Source organism: Nannospalax galili, unplaced genomic scaffold (genome assembly GCF_000622305.1).
Source record: "Nannospalax galili isolate Female #2095 unplaced genomic scaffold, S.galili_v1.0 scaffold236, whole genome shotgun sequence".
Taxonomy (NCBI): Eukaryota; Metazoa; Chordata; class Mammalia; order Rodentia; family Spalacidae; genus Nannospalax; species Nannospalax galili.
The window spans coordinates 819831-837563 of record NW_008338710.1 but is presented as its reverse complement, the minus strand read 5'-3'; the positions used below and the strand labels follow the sequence as shown (position 1 = coordinate 837563).

The 17733-nt window shown below is 39.7% G+C and overlaps 1 protein-coding gene and 1 pseudogene across 1 annotated transcript in view; both read right to left on the bottom strand.

The window, feature by feature from the left end:
* Nwd2 (NACHT and WD repeat domain containing 2) overlaps positions 1-17733 on the bottom strand; it is a 175224-nt gene that overhangs the window by 137564 nt on the left and 19927 nt on the right. The window lies entirely within an intron of this gene.
* On the bottom strand, positions 3591-5375 carry LOC103734348 (annotated as a pseudogene).

Genomic DNA, 17733 nt, shown 5'->3' with positions numbered 1-17733 from the left:
ACCCACATATCAGCTGACAGCTGTCTGTAACTCCAGTTCCAGGGGACTCCAACATCCCATTCTGACATCCGCAGGCATTGCATGACACGGTGTACTTACATACCTGCAGACAATACACTCATACACATAAAATAAAGATAATAAAATAGTTTTTTAAAAAGATGTGCAAGATTTCTTTACTGAAATCTATAACATACTGTTGAAGTGTCCATGTTTATAGATTGCTTAATAATGTTAGGATGCCATTTATCCATAAACTCATCATCAGATACAAAGGGAACCCAGACAAAATTGCAGTAGGAGAGTTTCTCAAAATTGACAGTTTTTAATGTTGACATGGAAATTTAAAATATCCAAAATGAATCTTGAAAGACAAACAAACAAACAAACAGCTCTTAGTCTGGAAGCCTTACAAAGTGCCCAACCTCGAGATTTACAATTAAATGACAGTAATCAAGGCAGTGTGGCACTGTGGTAATGACAAAGTTATCAAAGAGGCAGGATGGAATCTGGAAACAGAGCCTCACATTTGCGGTAAAATGATCTCCAACAAAGCTGGCAAGCAGTTTGGGGATGGTGGGGGGAGAAAGTCTTTTCATCCAAAGGCACAGTGGCAATTGGCTCAGTATGCAGAGAGTGAGTTCCAGTCTCTGCCTCACACATATACAATGCTGGATCACAGACCTAAACGATAAAGTCACATAGTTTCTAGGAAATTGCAGAAGAGACCAATCACTTATTCACAACAGGAGGAAAAGACTTCTTTAGACACAAAGTGTATTGAAAATAAAAACTGATAAATTATATTTCAAAATTAAAAACTTATTTTCCTTAAAAGATATCACTGAGGAATTGAAAGGAGCTTGCTCCAGACTTTGAGAAAATATTGCCATGCATATATGACAGAAGACTTGTATCTATAACACATAATTCTACCTGTTAGTAATAAAGATGGCTGAACTAATTAAAAATGAGTTAAATGCTTGATCATAACCTCACAAACAAGATAGAGGAATGACTAATAAGGACATGAAAAGGTGCCAAATATCAGTACTTTTTATAGAGATGTGAATTAAAACTTCAATAAGATACCATTTTTCACTCACTGGAAGACTGGTATCATTAGATGATGTAAAATTTCTGAATTATTGATATAAAATTATGAAGCATAAAATGACATATTAGTTTTAGAAAACTGCAGATTCAAAATTAAATACACGTACTGAGCCAAAAATTACACTGATAGCTATTTAATTAATAAATAAAAAATAGACTCTTGAAAACATCAATAGAATTTTAGTTAAATAAGAGCTCAAACTGGAAATAACCTAAAAGTCCATTAAAAAGATGTTTAAATAGCCTGAAGTACATTCTAAGACAGAATAGTACACACTGATGAAAATGTTGAACCACTAGTATATACTGCAAAGATAAATCTGTAAACCCTCACGCTGAGTGACAGAATCAAGGAAGCACATCTATTGCATCATTCTGTTTGAATGAAGCTCAAAGCCAAAACTAAGCAATGTTAATAGAAATGAGAAGAGTACAGGTTGTGTAGGGTGAAGACAGGCAAGTAGAACCTATCCAGGAGTGAATGGGGTGATGGAGGTGATCTTGGCTTTAGGGTGTGGTTAAGTACGCGAATACATTCTCAAAACTCACCAAATTATACGTTTACAGTGTCTGCATTTCATTGTTTGATAAAAGCATCATTGGTTATAGGAAGTAACTTTCCATTCATCACTTCAATAATTTGGACATTAGTCTTGCATCGCTCCTGAGATAAATTACTGCAGATCATCGACAGAAGCCTCAGCAGAGACAAACACGGAATGTTCTGAATAAAACCGATCATGACTAGGGCCATTTTTAATATGTTCAGGTTTTGCTTAAGAAACTTGTTTGTGATTGTAGCATAATGAGGTACTCTTTATTGTAGACAGAGAAGGCTATCAGATTTAATATTTCTAAATACATTTATTTTTTATGTATATGAGTATATTGCCTGCATATATGTAAATGCACCATGTCATGCCATGTCTGTGGAAGTCAGAAGGGGTATTGGATCCCCTGAGATTGGAGTTGTGGACAGTTGTTAGCCATCATGTGGGTGCTGGGAATTGAACCCAGGTCCTCTGCAAGAGCAGCCAGTGCCCTTAATCACTGAGCCATATCTCCAGCCCCATAATCTTTTATGATATTTAGTTCATATATATATGTAGATATATATCCATATAGTACTATGTAAACAAAATTCATAGCAACAAAGGAATTCCTCAGAGTTTGGGGAAAATCTGAAATTCCTTCTTACTGATCTTACTTGGTTACAATGGACTTTGATCAGTTACTGGAAATGCAGCCTGATGATTTAATTCCATTTGTCAAATGAGCTTTAGCAGCACTTAAATTTTTTTATGCCACTAGGCTATACTAGATGTTTGAGAGAACCCTAGCACAGATAGTTACCTCTTTTTTTAAAAAAATAGTTAAGAGACTTTATTCTAATAGCTATAATTACAGTGCTTGTCAAAATGAAAACCGAAAACAAGTATACAAAACAGTTGATTACTCATTGTGTACTGAAAGCACTAAGAGGTTCCACGACACCAAATAAACCGGTTCTGAGGTTTCCCCAAGATAAATTTAATAGCTCCAGCTTCTTAAGTGTTTATCTAAATACAAAAGAAAAATGTAGAGGTCATCCTTCGATGGCAAATTAGACCCTTGCAAGCTGAGGGAGGAAGCTACTTCACACACGGAGATGGGGGTGCTCTGGGATGTGGGTCTGGAGTGGAGTGATCTTCCCAGCTTGCACACCCTCTTGCTGATGAGACCTAGGCCTCCTGCCAGTGTGTCCAAGTGGGCCCAGGAAGCATGCTGTAAATGTGGGTTGCCATCTGGCCCAGCCACACACACATCGACCAAGGACAAGACCAGGCCCTGCACCCCACAGTGGCCCCAGCTGGCCCCTAGGTGACCACGTGAGCACAAGTGCAAGCACAATGCTATGGAATGCAGGTGACCCAAAGACAGGCGAGTCACAAGGGCTCTACTGGGACCATGCAGTGGATGGTGGTTTGTTCCCATAGGAACAGCCAATCCAATGGACTAGCATTCAGGCTGTTACTGCAAAACCTATACTAGGCATAGTCACCCTTCTGTGTGTTCAAGTGTTCTTGTCTTGTATTTTAACTATTTTAAAAAAATGCACTGAGTTTGGGTTAAAAACCAACCACCAAATGGATCCTAACACCAGTCTACAGCCAAATGGCTCCTGGAGGCCAGGTGCCTTGACACCAAATCCCTTCTCAGTACTGACAGTGAGTTGATTCTCTTTTTACAATAAAAAAGTAATATTGCATAGAAGTACCAGAAGTACCAGAAACTGCCTCAGTGGAAACAGAAACTATTCACATTAAATAAAAACTTGGCTGCAGGCTGCATCTGCACATGCACAGCACGGGTATGATGCACACTGTGGCCAACCCATGGAGACAGCTTCTGGCACTCGGGACCAGAGTCTCACATTTGCCACATGAGAGGAAAGTGGAGGGTGGAGAAGAGGAAGTGGGGGGGTGGGGTCTGGTTCACTTCTGGTTCCAGAGCTGATTGGGCAGCCAGTCTAGTCCTTCATAGAGCCCATCCCCGCTGGTGGCACAGGTGGCCCGGAGCTCATCCACAGCCAACATTCTCATGAGCTCCTTATGGTCCTCATCCACACGCCCTGTGAAGATCAAGCCTTGAGTATTCTGGAAGGAGTGATGCCAGAGAGTCCTACATGGTGAAGCTGATGTTCTTGGCCACCCGCTGATGGCCTGAATGTACCAGTTCCTGTGGTATAGATAGTGCAGCCTCAGATTTGTCTGTGATTTCGGCCGCATTCATGGCATTGGGAAGGTCCTGCTTGTTGGCAAACACCAGAGCAACATCCCGGAGCTCATCCACAGCCAACATTCTCATGAGCTCCTCATGGTCCTCATCCACACGCCCTATGAAGATCAAGCCTTGAGTATTCTGGAAGGAGTGATGCCAGAGAGTCCTACATGGTGAAGCTGATGTTCATGGCCACCCGCGTCCTACATGGTGAAGCTGATGTTCTTGTAATTGACGGTCTCCACGTTGAAACCAATGATGGGGATGGTGGTCACAATTTCACCCGGCTTCAATTTGTATAGAACTGTTGTCTTCCCTTCAGCGTCCAGGCCCACCATGAGAATGCACATTTTTTTTTTTTTTTTTTTTTTTGCCAAAAAGGCTTTTGAAGAGGTTTGCAAAGATATTCCCCCATGCTTGTGGATAGGTGGAAGCGATATTGGCCAGAGACCTCAGCAGCCGCTGCTCTGAGCCGGGCGTTGGCTTCGCTCCCATAAGTGGAGGTGCTGACAAGTGGCAAAGATGGTTACCTCTTAATGCCTGATTCACTGTACCTGCCTTGTAGTTTCTCTTTCGGCCTCCAGTCCCACGCACTTTATCATTCCATGTGTATAGATACCACAGTAATTTTCTTAAAGCATCCATTTCTACATGATAACTTTATTCCCCTATACATAATGCAAGATAGCTTTTTAAGGTTCTCAGCAATTACAAGGCACATCCCCAATGCCAATAAGTGATCTTACTGCACAAAGGTGCCATATTTCAATCTGCATGTGTAATTGTCTCATCAACATTCTAGCCATGCTGCCGATAGCGCTGCATATATTGACTCATGCTGGCAGAGCACTATCCATGGTGCTGAGAATCTATAAATGACTACATCGGGGTCCTAGTTCCTTATTAGTCAATGAATTTGGAAACAAGACACAAGCATGAAATATACAGAAAAAAAATCAATTGAAAGACTGATGTTTAACTGTCAATACTTAGGCAGTAATTTCCATAGGTTATTCAGGATGGATTCTAGCAGGAAGTAGATGTCAGAAACCTGAGAAAAAACTACAGGTTTTCATGAGTAGCAAGTAAAGAGAACACTTTAGAGGGGGAAAAGGAAATGTAGAGGCTTAATTAGAGGGAGCCTGTGGAGGTAGAGTAGAAAGAAGACTGCAAATATCAGTACATGGTGCAAGTATGAAAGGTTGGGCATATCCGACCCGAGAGTTCAGAATTTCTCACATAGGTTGAAGAGGGTATTTAGGTGCTTCTGGGTTGAGAAGGAGCACATGGGATTTTTTTTTTCAAATACAAACCAATATTCCCTGTAAAGAGGATTCCCATAAGCCACCAGTGCTGGTAAGGAGAGTGGTAGAAAAGGAGAGGATTATAGTTGGAGAATGAGGACTGGAGGCAGGAGCAGGGATTCCTCAACAGCAGGGTCAAATCACCTTCACAGTTCGAGTCACATCCAGCTCTGTGTCTGTGTCTGTTTCCCTCATCGGATATGATGTTCCTGGAGGCAGAGTCTACTTAATAGTGTTATAATTGCATCAATTACTGTTTTTAATTATGTTGTCCTAATATGAATTGGTATTATTTCTTGGCACACAGCAAGTACTGACAGTTTTGTTTGTTTTTAAAGAATACATTAACGCCAAGAGACATTTCAGGACTCTGAATGGCATTTTCATTATTTCCAATTTACAGACCATAATTTCAGCCTTATAAAGGTTGTGAAAAGTTGCATTCTTAAGTGAAGTTGTCAATTTAAGGACCATAGCCTTGACATAGATGCTACCAAGCCCAGAAAAGGGGCACTTCAAAAATGTATAGAGCTCTTCAAGGTCTGTGTGATGGGAAAGCTGCCTCTTGTGTCCTAACAGGTTTGAATGCATTCCTACAAGCTCTGGGCTCCTAGTTGGCTAGAGTCCTGCTGTTGCTTTCTGCCAGTTCTGCCTCAGCCTTCTCCTCCCTCAGCTTTTTACTTCCACTTCTTTAAATCAGGAAGTTCTTCAATATGAGTCATATCCCTTAATTTGCATAAACAATCATAGTAAACTCCAATAAGTAATTAAGTGAATGAATGACTGAATGAATCATTGAAAAATATGGGCATGTACTATTCTGCTATGACAATTTTTAATTAATGTGAACATGAAATATTTATGACTTCTAGTAATAAAGTCATAGAAGAGATTTTAGTACGAAGTTTTGCTACCAAAGTCTACAGTTTTCTGTTTCCTTTTTTTCCGTTGTTGCCCCATGATTATAACAGATCATTACTGCAGCTGTCTCTCCTTTCTACTTAAATTCTACTGTATCTCAAGTCCTAGCTTAACCTATAAAATTTTTTCATCTCATTAAACGTGATAATACACTTAATTTCTCTGAATTTTTAGCACTTATTTTAATTAACCTTGAGCTGCCTTGAGATAGCTCTTGCACTAAAATATTCTTTTCAACCAAATTTAACACATTCACTGTACATTTTACTACTAGTACTGCAAAGTACAAGGTGCTGGGTGGGAACAGTGAGGCAAAAATAGATGTAAGAGTTTCTTTAGGAACTCTGTACACCTGTATAATAAAACAAAGTACAATATGATCAATATCACCAAAGAAAAGGAGGGAAATTCAAATAAATATGGCACAATTAACAATAATATAAATGAAAAAGAATACAAATATTTTGGTTTGAAAGTCACACTAGTTGGTGTCTACAGAAAAGTTTTTTCCTGTGTGACAGTTTTTCCTTCCCATCAAGAGTTGCTTTCTATTTCCCACCTCTAGCTTCCATATGCCATCAGTCATCACCTGGCCATGATGACTTGTCTAACGGTTGGACATGTGAACTCACCTAGGCCAAAGTATTTTCTCTCAAAGTTCCTTCAAGCTCTACTTGAAGGACAAAGCTCCTTTTTCTTTCTGGCTGCCCACATCCACTTCTGCCAAACAACTTATCTGAGAGCACCTGGTAGACATTCTCAAAGAAACAAACAATCCTGAGCCTCTTCAAGTATCTAACCTTAGCTATTTCTGAGGTCATGTCTGCACTACCCTGTCCTTATACCATTCAATTTCTTGAGTTATCAGTAGCTCAAAGTCCTTGTTTAACAGAGTGTAATTTGGGTTTCCATCACCTGCAAGCAAACAGGTATGTCCAACCTGACTTCAGGACTCCTGAAGGCTATGTATGTACCAGGCTAGCTACAAATGTGACTCAATATATTGGTAGGCAACAGCATCATATTGCGATGTCAAAAGCTTAGACACCCTTGAGAATGTCAGAATCACTGAATGAAAACACATTCTTTGATACTGGCTTTGAAGTTGAGGTAGAATTCTGAAAAGTGAGATTTTATGAACAGAGGCGGGAAAACGGGGACTGTGACCACAGAGGATGATCTTAGAAGTCTTGTAGGGAAGGAAGCTGAGGAAAACTGAGCTGAGAAAAATCTTGAGTCCGCGGTTGAAAAAGTTTATTCCTTTCTTTTATCAAAGACTCCAGTGTTGTGGCAACCTCAATAATGGCCATATCCTTATCTCTAGACCCTGAATGTCACCTGATATGCATATCGGATTAAGTTAGAGATATTTATATATAGAAAGTATTCTGCATTATCTGGGGAATCTAATATAATCATATGTGACCTAGCAAGAGACAGATAACATTGTCAGAGTGAGAGCAGGAGACATACTCATGACAGAAGAACCAGGGGAGACTGACAGTGTGAACAGAGTTCCCAGGCAGAGATATGAAGGATGTTATTGACTGGTTTTGAAGACTGAGGAAGCAGGAGCAGACGTGAGCTGTGCAATGCAGGCAGAGTACTGAAGGCAGATAAGGCAGCAGCACAGATTCTATTCTAGATCTTCCAAAGAGAAGGCAAACCTACTATGGTCTTTACATTAGCCTAGTGAACCTCAGTTTAGAGTTCTAGTCTCCATAAGGTAATATATTCATGTTATTGTAAGCCATTGAATTTTTGGTAACTAGTTATACACAACAAGAAACTAGTGCAAACAATTTTTTATTTTTCATCAATGGTTTTGCTAATTAGCTTTTTAGCCTTGCAGATATGAATGCCAGCAATAGTACTATAAGTTCCTGGGCATTAATCTCATAATTCTACATGTCTTTACATAGAGACTATGTAGCACCAGACCCACTAAACCTCAGCAGGTTGTAAGATTCACCTGTATGTTACTTTATTAGAGATATAATCATGTGCCAGGTAACAGGCTGCCATTGTTTGGATATCATTTGCCCATCAATAGTTCATATTTTGGAAAGCTGGTCTTCAGTGTGACCATGTGAAGAGAAGGTGAGATCTTTAAGAGGTGGGGCATTGTGGAAGATCATCAGGGATTGCAGGGGAGCATGGCTCTTGGAAGGGATAACGGTAGTTCCTTTAAGATTCTGAATTAGTTTTTGCCAGAATGAGTTATATGCTATGACTTCTGTCTCAGAATGTGATCATGCCATCTCTCACATGCTCCTTCCATGATGTGATGTAATGAGGGATGGGACTTCCCAGAGCCAGCACAATGCTTTGGAGCTTTGATCCTCCAAAGCTGTGAGTGAAATAACCCATTTTTCTTCATATATTATCTAACTTTAAGTATTTATTAAAGTGACAGTAAACTAAATGGACTAATACAATTATGTTTTGGACAATGACAGACTGCATATATGCTGCTGGTTCCAAAAGAACTCGTGGCTTAGAGACACTATAGTCATCTTGGTTTGTGTTAGTCACACTCTGATTTTCATACACTGACAAATTCATCTAGTGATTCCTGTCAGAACATATCCTTGCTGTTAGTGACATGACTACATGTCATATCTCAATCTTCAGGCCTTTTCTTAAAATAATTATGCAAGATTCTCATTATCATCACAACCTATTCCTTCTTCCCTACCTTATTTGGGGTGGGGTTAAAAACATTTAAACGTCAAGTCATAGAATTGTTTGAGGTTGGGCCTGAGATACAATAAGATTTTCTTATAATCTGCTTTTTTAAAACTGTTGAAATTTATGATAATTTAAGTGGCTAATGGCTGGGACACCTGCTTCATGGTTCATTCAGCCCTCCATATTAAGTACTAAGTGCCATTCAGTTATAGTTTGATAACACAGCTCTACAGTGGAAAAGTATGCTGAAGGCAAAATTATTTATTTGTTTTGTAGATGACATTTTGACTAGAAAATGGTATTATGCTATTAAAACACTAAAAATATGTACTATTCCCCTATAAATATGATAGTCTCTTTATAAAACTTAAGTGGAATTTACATATGTATGTGGAATAAAAACAAGTTAGTAAAAAAGTGCAGATGCTGTTTTTTATTTTATCTAATCGGATAAAAACCTCAGTTTTTGGGTTTTTTTTTTTTTTTTTGGTCTTTTTGAGACAGGGTCTCCCTGTAGCCCCAGCTGGCCTGGAACTCACTATGTAGACCAGGCTGGCCTTGAACTCACAGAGATCCGCCTGCCTCTGCCTCCCAAGTGCTGGGATTAAAGGCATGCACCACCACGCCCAGCCAAAATCTCAGTTTTAACATTTCATTTTTTATCTTTTTTGAGTAAATCTGTCCTTAAGGTTCCTCTTCTTACTCTGTTTTTAAAAGGGTTTTATTTTTGATTATATGAATGTATGTGTGTCTGTGTTGTATGTGAGTATGTGTATGTGCCTCTGAAGTCAGAAGGTGTTGGACTCCCTGGAGCTGTAGTTACAGGCAGTTGTGAGCTGCCTGACATGGGTGTTCAGAACTGAATTCAGGTCTTCTGCAAGAACAACACATTCTCTTAACCTCTAAGCTATTTCTCCAGCCCATCACTTTTGAGGTTTTGAAATGTCTGGTGATGTGTCAGGAGCATTTTTTTTTAATTTGATTTTATGGAGCAGAGAATTTCACAGTGGTCTATACCTTCAATGGCTTTCAAGTACAGATTGATATATCTGTTTGACATATGGACACATCCAGATATAAATATATTCAATGTCCTTGGGCAAAAAGCTTCAGAACACCAAGCTTACTGGCTACACACACACACACACACACAAAAATAAACCAACCTATTTAGGAAAAAAGGTCAACTGATTACAAAAAATCAAAATCATAAACAGAATAACTTTAGAAGGAAGGAGATAACAAATATCATTTCACGAAGGGAAAGACATGATGGAAATCACACATCCACCAAAAGTAAGGTAAGTTCTTCTGAAAACCTAGGGACATCTGAGGGATATTTTAGTTATTTTACTTGCAGAAATCCTCTCAAATTCCTTACATTTTCCTATTATGTAGGAAGGGTCTGACTTTAAAACATCATCCATCTGAATTCATCCAAGCACTAAGCTAAGCTAACCGTTAACTGCTCAAATTGGGATCAGATGGACGGATTAAAGGACTCTAGTACTAAATCTCCCTTGGTTTGAGTGGCTGGTTCAATATGGAATGAATGGAGCAGCTATTCACTGCTCAAGACTGGATTCTGCACCTTACTAACTATCACAAACATCCTAGTTCTTTTAGTATTTGCTACCTCTGTTCAGAGATGCTCAGAAAGTATGATTTATCTCACTGTTTACAAGTACCCTGTCAATGCCGGGGAATGAGAAGGCAATAGCCAATTGCCCCAATTGTCCTCTGAAGCTGTGGTGTTAACATCTTTCAATCATGTTTCCTTCTTCTGTAATTCAGAGACCATTCCTGTCTACCATTCATTCATCTGTAAATCATTTCTCTAACTTTAAAAACTTTAAGGGACTGAATATTTCTCCCTCCCTTACTCCTCCTCCTGTTTCCTCTCACTCTGCTCTTCCCCCATCTCAGTAATTTTACTTCCATGATAACAGATGACATCAACCAATTATGTGCCAAGACAGTGTTAAATGCTTGCCACATCTCATTAATCATCATAGGAACATTAAAAGTCAAATACTATTATTAGTCCCATTTCAAAGAAGAAGAAATCAAGGCTCAGAGAAATTAAGGCAGTCACACTGCTACACTGTGGCAAGGCCCAGATACTGGGAGCTCTTTCAGATCCAGAGCCGAGACCCATATCATTCCTGATGTCCATGCTCCCTGATTAGAATGGAACAGGGAAACTCCTGGACAATTTCATCCATGTTATCACAAACTGTGAACAGATGTAGGATGAGCAAGAAAGAGCCAGGATGGCTTTTCATTACCTGTCATACAACATGTGGACATGTGTCCTCTTCAAGGGCTGCACATTTCTGTCATGGTGGCAGGTTCTGATGGGGTGTCCATCCTTTGACATTGTGACACAGTGTTGTCATGTACGAAGCTCATACTCAGAATCATGCAACTGAATTACAAAAATAATCATCTAACAATCTCACAACATTTTGTTAGAATTTGATTCTCTGTTGGATTGCATTCTTTGCTATGCCAGGGTGCATGTGACCTGTATGCCATCAGTTGAACTAATTTAATTATACACAAAGAGCCTCAGGAGCTTAGCTGTGATGCTGTGCCATGAAACCTCTGTGGTACTTGATGGAGCAGGCACCACAGATGTATAGTTGGTCTGCATGTTGTCCCAGGTGGCATTCACCTAGGATAGTGATGGTTCCCATCAAGCTTATAGCTTCTACTGCTGCTGTCCCTGGCACTCATAATGTGTGGTGAGTCTTGTCCTATTAACTTTTTAATGGGCTCCCACATTTTGTTGCCCTCTCAAAGAATTGGTAAGAGATATCTTAGAAACTTTGATTGTGGGATGTGGCAGGAAATCCTTCTGGGGCTATAAGAAGCATTTGATGACAAGTTGTAATACCCAGGAAGCAAGACCGACTCCACCCTCTGTCACCTGAGTAGTCTCTGTCTATATCCAGGTCACAAGGAAATAAGCTCTTCTGTCTCTTAGTATGAGACTTATTCTTGAGTTTTGGGGCAACTTTTCTAGCTACTTCCTTGAAGTACCAAACCACTATGGCATGTATCCTGTTCTGTTTTAGTTCCCAGGCGGTGAGTCTGTGGAAGAGGCAGGTAAATCTCCACAGGTATGAGGGTACTCAGTGAAGTGTTGAATTTCTGGAGTGTGTGTGTGTGTGTGTGTGTGTGTGTGTGTGTGTGTGTGTGTGTGTGTGTGTGTGTGTGTGGGTGGGTGGGTGTGTGTGGTCTGTCAGGGTTTTTCAGAGAGAGAGAGGTGATAAGGTGTGTGTGTGTGTGTGTGTGTGTGTGTGTGTGTGTGTGTGTGTGTGTAGTCTGATCATCAGGGAAGTCAAATCAAAACCACAATGAGGCATCACCTCACATCTGTTAGGATAGTGTGATTATCAGAAACAGTACGTACTGATGAGAGTGGAGAGAAGGCACTGATTGTGTGTGATTGGGGGTGAGAATTGGTACTGCCTTTGTGGAACCTTTTAAAAATAGAGTTGAGTAATGAATACACTCTGTACAGAAACAGGCTAATTCCTGTCCTTTGTGGATATAGTTGGCTTATGGAGCTCTAATAATTCTGGTGAGATAACATGCTGGTCTCACATGATCTGCCCTCCATAAATCCCTTAATCTCACTTCTTACCACAGCTGATACCTGCAGACATGTATAGATACAGCTTCCTGGTTGCTTATAGATAGTGTCTGTTCTGGCTGGCTGGTGTCACTCCAATAAGGATATTATTTTTTTTGAAAATAACCCTTGTCTCCACTTACTATCACTATATTCAATCTTATTGTTCCTTCAATACTGCAGGCCACATTCTGCCACAGGGTTTTTAAAAAATATTTTATTTTTTTATTTTTTTATTTTATGTGTATGAGTGTATTGTCTGCATGTATGTGAGTGCACCCGTGTCATGCAATGCCATGGAGGTCAGAAGAGGGCTTCGGATTCCCCTGGAACTGGAGTTAAGGATGGTTCATAGCCACCACATGGGTGCTGGGAATCGAACCTGGGTCCTCTGCAAGAGCAGTCAGTGCTCTTAACTGTTGAGCCATCTCTCCAGGCCCAGGATTTGGTTTTTGTATTTACTAGTTCCCTCAATGGAAATATTTAAGCTTCACATATCTGCCTGGCTCCCTTCCTCACTGTTAATCTCTCTGCTCAAATGTCATTTCATCAGACAGACCTTTTGTTAAATTTATTTATTTAATTATTTTTACTTTATGTGTTTTGTCTGCATGAATATTAGAGCACACATGTTATGCAATGCCCATGGAGGCCAGAAGAGGGTGTTGGATCCCCTAGAACTGGAGTTAAAGAGTTACCGACTGCTGTTAGCTGCTTTGTGGGTGCTGGGAATTGAACCTAGGTTTTCTGCAAGAGCAACCAGCACTCTTAATTACTGAGTCATCTCTCTAGCCCAGACAGACCTTCTTTGACCTCCTCCTAAATGGGAGAGAGCAACTGCCCATTACCACTTGCTCTTACCTTGTTTCATTTCTCTTCATTGTACTTAGTATTTACCCAAACTTCATAAGCATCACATAATTAATTCTATCTATATATTTACACTATAAATTGGTCACTTTTCAGACAGTGAACACAGTGACAGTAAGAGTTACATGGATGCTTTTTTAATAGCATAGTCATTTAATACACTTAAATTCTATATCACCAGGACTTTTAATGGTCTCATTTAAAGATCGACACATAGCAACTATATACATTTATGGGGTAGAGTGTGGTAATTCTTCACACATGTTCAATGTATGATGCTCCAATTAAGGTCGTGATGGCAATGCTGAAATCATTTCCCTCTCCTCAAACATTTATTCTTTCAAGGTGCTGTAAGTCATTGAACTCCTCTCTTCTATGTGTTTTTAAATACCTAAGGAACTGTTAAGAACTACATCCCAACTGTGTGGAGTACCACTTTGCATGCAGAAAGCCTTCAAGGAATAGTTGTGGAATGACTTGTGAATGTCTCATTAAAAGCTGGGTCTGTCTGCAGAGGAGGAAAACATGCATACTTTAGCGGCTTATAGTTTACTTTTCACGGTAATTTTTCAAAAGCACTTTAAGCATATTTACAGTAAATATGGCCTCTTAAGTTGTCATCCTTGACAGATAGTTGAAAATAAACATTCTGTCGCATTACAAACAGAATATAGATGTTTCTTAACTGTATCATCATGTCACACGTCTTTCCCTCTCCTATTGAACAGGACACAAAAGTATCACTAGCAGATGTGTGACAGTCTCAAGCCTGCTTTTTGGCCGAGGTTTAACATTTCTTTTCTAGCTGGCCTCTTAGTGTTTCCTAAGAAAGAGATGTGTAATATAATAGTAGTGATTCTAGTTAATGCTTAAGAATAAGTTTACTATGCCAAAGTTTACTCTGCTAAAAATTTCACAAGTTTGAGGCTGGAGAGATGACTCAGTAGTTAAGAGCACTGGCTGCTCTTGCAGAGGACCCGGGTTCAATTCCCAGCACCCACATAACAGCTAATAACTGTTCATAACTACAATTACAAGGAAATCCATGCCTTCTTCTGACCTCTGTGGACATTGCATGACACGGGTGTACTTACATACATGCAGGCAGTACACTCATAGACATAAAATAAAAAATAAATAATAAAATATTTTAAAATTTTTTCACAAGTGTTAGTTACTTCAACCTCCTAGAAATTCTTTGATATTTTCATTTTCAAAGGCAAAGAAATTGGGACTTCTTTAGCCCCTATACCAGAAAATAACACAGAACAGGTGCTCGAGCTTGTTTCCATGCTGAGTTGAATCCCTAGCCTCTGTATTGTCTAGTCTCTGTCTCAAGTGTTGTGTGTGCTCCTGCACTGGATTCCATCTCACAGTTCAGGGTAGAGACCCAATCCCTTTCATCCAGGAGTTCACACTGAGCTGCCACACTCCAAACCTCTATGAGAGTCTCATTTGTAGGACTAACAAAAGCTTATTTTTCCCACTCAGACTTCCCAGTTCTCATAGGAACATTTGGGAAGAAATTCCCCATCCTGGTGATGTTTCCCGCTAACTGTTGTACTCCTAATTGCTGTACTCCTAGAAACTGTTGGGCACTTTCTACAATATCTCCCCATCCGTTATCAGGATGATTAATCTTCGGAGGCAGGAGGAATAGGAACCCCACCACGGCTTCCAGACAATGCAGTAGCTGTATTCACAGAGTCAGACGAAAGATGGGCTGGCTGCATGCTTTCTCTCCACAAAAGAAAAACCACATAGCCCTGATGTCATACAAACAGAGACAGGTTGCTGTTGGGAGATGACGTAGAGTTACCACTTTTCATCTCTTCCCCCTCAAATACAGGTGAGGAGAAAGAATTTCAGGGAGAATTCCCATGATTTCAAAGCTAACGTCAGAACCGGAGGTGGAAGGCATTCGTTTCAGGCCCCCTCCACTTCTGGTAAAGGTGATAAAACTTGTACACAATGCTATTAGAAAACAGAGCAAAAGCTCTGCAGAAAAATAGGCTGCAATCTCTCCAGCTTCAGATACTTGTTAATCGAGTCCAATTGTTCATGATTTAGATGGAACACAGAATGAAAGTTTCCATAGTGTTGCAGAGTGGCAAGGTTCTCAACAGGTCCCCAGAGTCATTAGGGTGCTTACTTATTTAATGTCTTACGTTTTGGTAAGAAGTGCATGAGATTTAAGACCTTTTGTCTAGTTTTATGGACCCTTCATCTCTCAGTTCTGCTTCCTTGAGTGGTTCAAAGTCATCCTTTGCCTTCCATTGTTCCCTTCTTCTGGTGGTCAGAGCAGAGTACTGGGGAGCTAAATCCTTGTAATGTGCCTGGCTGGGAGTGCTGGCCTCTGTAAGGTTGGTACTCTCAGGCTGAGTCGCTCTGATTGTCTTTTAGGGGCCCAGATGTCTTTTGTGTGAGGCCTTGTCTTAGCCCTTTAATCCCTGTGGCAATACCTGAGACCAAATAAAAGGGTTCACCTTTTTATTCTTGCTAATTAGCTTCACAGAATCAGCCATGGCCAGCTGCCCCATTGCTGTGGGATTATGAAGAGGCAAAAGTTCCTGATGGCAAGAGTGTGGGGCAGAGCCAAATCACTCACTCAATGACAGCCAGGAAGCAAAGAGAGAAAAGTAAGGGGCTCAGGACAAGAATCACTTCAACAACGTTCCCTCAATAAGGCATTACCTCCTCCAATTTCCAGAACTTTCCTAAACAGCACCAGCAGCTGAGGAGCAGGCCTTCAACACATAAGCCACAACAGGCCTGATCCACCAGGGGCAAAATGACAGGGGAATCCCACAGCCATGAAGGCCTTGGGGGCTGAAATTCTGAGCTAGTGTTGATCCTAATGCACTGGGGCCTGAGGAGTGCCTGATAATCAAGCTAGGAGGAGGCTCCTCCAGCCCATTCCTTCTTTGTCATGCACCTTAAAAACCTCAAAATCCAGCAAGTATTTCTTTTTAAAATTATTTATTTAATAACCACATACTTAGAGGAAGCATTTCGTTACAATAGCATTGACATATTCAATAACAATTTCCAGAGCTAAGATGCATATCTTTCAAAATTGGCTGTAAATTTTTAGGTTTACAGTTGAATTATTACAGTTATACAATATTGAACTCAGTATAACCCTTATAAGACATAAAATTGAATGAGTTTTTACCCTTTAAAGAAGATCTCCATTTCATTATTAAAATACATAGTTTCATACAGAAAAATTCATTTTTAATGCAATTAACACTAAGATGTTTGCACATGAGTTTTAATCTCTATATATATCATTATTACTAGTCACAGTTGATTACTGTTTGAGCTCCTTGGCATCTGAGCATGGTTATAAAGTCATCAGGTAGATTTCAATGGTAATGTTTTTCACACCTACTGATTATTAAGGAGCAAATTTTTATGCTTTGGAGAATTGTTATTTTTAAGTTTTTTTAAAAAAAATTAATAGCCACATGGTTAGAAGAAACATTTCATTACAGCTTTAACATAAGTAACACACTCCAGAGTAAGGATACATCTCTTTCAAAAGTGGCTGTAAATTTTTAGTTTCACAGTTGAATTAATACAGTTATATAATATTGAACTCAGTATAAACCCTGTAAGATACAAAATTGAATGAGTTTTTACCCATTAAAGAAGATCTCCATTTCATTTTAAGATATGCTGTTTCCTACATTTTTAATGCTACTAGCACTTAGATGTTTGGACATGTGTCTTTAATCTCTATGTATCTGATTATTACTAGTCACAGTCAGTTACACTCAGATCCTTAGTACCTGAGTATGAATATAAATTATGCTTCCTCCTCAAATATGTCTTTTTAAAAAATTTGTTGATTTTTCTTTGTGTATATCATACAGATCATCCCACACAGTCTTATTCATCTATATACCCACTTCCCAAATGGCACCCTCCCATAGCCTCCCCCCTCCCACATACTGGAGCCCACATACTCTGTCATCCCTGTTACTGTCCTCTGTGTTGTCGACACCCCCAGCCATTCTCCAGTGCTTGTCTGTCTGCTGAATCTAGTCAGCCTATCTAGAGAGACTTGTTTAAGGAAGATCAGCTGTTCCTCATCTAGTAGCAATCAGTTGTCAATATTCCTTTAAATAAGATTGGGGTCTGCTGTTCATTTTCTCAGCTCTATGCTGGGCTACTGTCTGGGAGTCTCTTGTACCACCTTAGCCAATAACTCAAAGGACAGTATCTTCTGTCTGGCATTGTTTCTTGTTATGTAGCCTTTAGCTGACATATGGACTCTTAAAAATTATACTGACCCCATTAATCTTTGGTTATACTTTCCTTTTGGGTGTCTAAGATGCTACAGTTGGCCCAGATAAAACAATTTATTTTTACTTTTAAGGTCAGTTGAGGATCTGTTCCTCAGGGGTCACATGGGCTTAGGAGGAG